Source organism: Morus notabilis, unplaced genomic scaffold (genome assembly GCF_000414095.1).
Source record: "Morus notabilis unplaced genomic scaffold, ASM41409v2 Scaffold621, whole genome shotgun sequence".
Classification (NCBI taxonomy): Eukaryota; Viridiplantae; Streptophyta; class Magnoliopsida; order Rosales; family Moraceae; genus Morus; species Morus notabilis.
In genome coordinates this window covers 183,359-186,973 of record NW_010363239.1, presented here as the reverse complement: position 1 = coordinate 186,973, position 3,615 = coordinate 183,359, and the positions used below count along the sequence as shown (strand labels likewise).

The following is a 3,615-nucleotide window of genomic DNA, read 5'->3' as shown; positions in this document are numbered from 1 at the left end:
AGTGTCCATTTGATATAGTCATTGCATATAGATCAATCCTCCATAAATAATTCATAATTAGAGCAAGGTAAAATCCGTTAACCTTTCTAATTACTTCTTTATCCTTGAGTACCATTGATTCTCTAATGGACAGTGATTCATAAAACACATTCATGAATCGGAGCTCCTACTGGTCCAAGTACCGAATCAACCCTCAAGAGAATTATTTGTCTACTTCTTTCTTAAGAAGGAATGGATTCCATCTCGTGTAATAACATTCCCGGCTACCTACTTCATCATGTCTCCAAAATACAAGGAAAAGAACTCAGGATAAGATCATCCTATATATTACCATCGGTAGACTCAATTAGAATTTCTATACTTAACGGAATTATTAGAAATTCATATTGTGTCTGTGTCCATGTTCCACATAATCTCATTATGCGAAATACACTCATTCAATATCTCACCATATTAACAGTGCGGATAACACCGTTCCATTCTAAATGGGAATGACATGTATTAATAGTGTTTTAATTAAAGATTCCGAACTTTAATTAAATTCATTATGAACATTACTTTTTGATTATTATCCTTAAACATTATCCTCTCGTATATAACACTTATATACAATATTTAAGGTTACATAAATAATCATAGAATTTTCATTGATATTCATAAAATATTCATAAATATATGCACATAAAATAATGAATAAACTCTTTTATTAAATAAATAATAAATATCCTATTACATCTCATGCTTCTAGGACACCATTCCCAACAGGAGGAACTTGGCATGTTTATCTTCTCTTCTTGCTCTAGAAGGTGAACCCGAGATAATTAGAGATAGTGCGGGAATCCCTGTAGTGGATGAGTTTACATATGTATTTTCTGATAAGCTACCTAGTTTACCGCCAGATCGGGAGATTGATTTCTGTATTGATTTGGTTCCGGGAACGGCACCTATATCCATTCCTCCATACCGGATGGCTCCGGCGGAGATGAAAGAATTAAGAACGCAGCTTGAGGAGCTGGCAGAAAAGGGATATATCCGGAATAGTACTTCCCCTTGGGGTGCACCAGTGCTATTTGTGAAGAAGCACGACGGATCTCTTCGGTTGTGTATTGACTACCGTCAATTGAATAGGGTAACTGTGAAGAACAAATACCCACTGCCGAGGATCGATGAGTTATTCGATCAGTTGGGTGGATCACAGTTCTACTCTAAGATTGATCTGAGATCTAGGTACCATCAGCTGAAAATCAAGGAGGAAGTCATTCCGAAGACTCCTTTCAGAACTCGATATGGACACTTCGAGTTTCTGGTAATGCCGTTTCGACTGACAAATGCCCCGGTGGCATTCATGGATCTAATGAACCGTGTTTTCCGGCCGTACTTGGATCGGTTTGTGATCGTCTTCATTGACGACATACTGGTTTACTCGAAGACCTGGGAAGAACATAAGCAGCAAGCCAGCACTTGAAAATTATTCTTCAGACTCTTCGAGAACACCAGTTGTATGCTAAGAAGGAGAAGTGTGACTTCTGGCTGACAGAAGTGAAGTTCCTTGGGCATGTGATCTCAGGATAAGGAATTTCTGTCGATCCTTCTAAGATCGAGACTGTGCTACAATGGGAGAGGCCGAAGAATGAGGCGGAGATTCACAGTTTCCTCAGACTTGCAGGGTACTATCGGCGTTTCGTGAAAGACTTCTCGAACATTACTGCACCGATGACTCGGTTGACCAAGAAAGAAGTCAGATTCCAGTGGGACGCTGAGTGTGAAAATGCTTTTCAGGAATTGAAGGTCAGACTGACAAGTGCACCAGTCTTGACTATTCCTGATAGTGAGGAACCATATGAGATGTATTCTGACGCCTCGGGGAGTGGGCTTGGCTGTGTCTTAATGCAAGGTGGACGCATGGTAGCATACGCATCTCGCCAATTAAGACCACATGAACGGAATTACCCCACTCATGACTTGGAGCTAGCAGCAATAATATTTACTCTGAAAATATGGAGATGTTATCTCTAGGAGCAAAGTTTCAGGTCTTTTCTGACCATAAAAGTCTGAAGTACTTGTTTACTCAGAAAGACTTGAATCTCAGACAAAGGAGATGAGTGGAGTACATGGAAGATTACGATTTCACTCTGCAATATCATCCTGGAAAAGCTAATGTGGTGGCTGATGCCCTTAGTAGGAAGACGACGGGGACTCTGGCGTCATTAGCTTTGGAAGATTGGAAAAGGACTGAAGTGGTGAGTGAGTATGATCTTCAGTTCTACGAAGATCATAACCAGGCTATTGCGTATAATCTGATCTCTACACCGGATATTGTGCAACGGGTTAAGCAGAATTAATGGCAGGATCCACACCTCCAAGGAATTTGGATTTGAATCCAGAATGGGGAGCAATTCGAGGATTGAAGAATCCGAGAGGATAGAGCCTTGTATTTTCGCAACCACCTTGCTGTTCCTAAGCCAGGTGAGGTAAAGAAGACGATTCTGCAAGAGGCACATAAATCGAGGTATGCTATACATCCGGGAAGTACAAAGATGTACCAGGACCTGAAAAGACTATTGGTGGAGAGGCATGAAAAGGAACGTTCGTGAGTATGTCTCGGAATGTGTGACTTGCCTCCGGATTAAAGCTGAGCATCGAAAGCCAGCAGGAGAGTTGCAACCTCTTCCTGTCCCTGGATGGAAATGGGAACACATCACTATGGACTTTCTGATGGGGTTACCGAGAACCGAGCTGAGGCACGATGCCATCTGGGTGGTGGTGGACAGATTGACGAAATCCGCGCACTTTATACCGTTCCGTGCAACGTATTCTCGGAAGATTCTGTCAGAATTGTACCTGGAGCACATCGTGAGACTACACGGAGTGCCGCTGTCTATCACGTTTGATCGTGACACGCGTTTCAATGTAAGGTATTGGAGGAGTTTCCAGGAAGCCATGGGAACAGACTTGAATTTCAGCACAGCATTTCATCCTCAGACTGATGGGCAATCTGAAAGGGTAATTCAGATTCTTGAGTATATGCTTCGTGCTTGTATTCTGGAATTTGGTGGGAATTGGAAGAAATACCTGCATCTAGCTGAGTTTGCTTATAACAACAGCTATCAAGCCAATATTGGAATGGCACCGTTTGAAGCTCTGTATGGTCGTCCTTGTAAGTCACCTGTGTGTTGCTTGGAACCAGATGATCGACTGAGCATTGGGTCGGAAGTCATTCAAGAAAATAATGAGAAGATAGCTGTAATTCGGGAACGACTGTTGACAGCTCAAAGTCGTTAGAAAAGTTATGCTGACAGAAGGCGTAGGCCTTTGGAATTCCAAGAAGGCAACTTTGTCTTGCTGAAAGTTTCCCCACGCAAGGGAGTTGTTCGGTTTGGTGTGAAAGGGAAACTCACACCAAGGTATGTGGGACCATTCCCGATCGTACAACGAATCGGAGTGGTGGCTTATCGGTTGGCTTTGCCGCCTGAATTATCTCACGTGCATAGCGAGTTTCATGTCTCTATGCTTCGGAAATGTCAACCTGAGCCGGAAGCTGTAGTGCAGTGGTTTGACGTTCCGATACAATATGATGTGTCGTACGAGGAGACACCAGTTCAGATTCTTGATCGG

The 3,615-nt window shown here is 42.5% G+C and overlaps 1 pseudogene; it reads left to right on the top strand.

Moving 5' to 3' along the window:
• LOC112092657 overlaps positions 1–2,342 on the top strand; it is a 5,043-nt pseudogene extending 2,701 nt beyond the window's left edge.
• Positions 2,343–3,615: the final 1,273 nt, after the last annotated feature.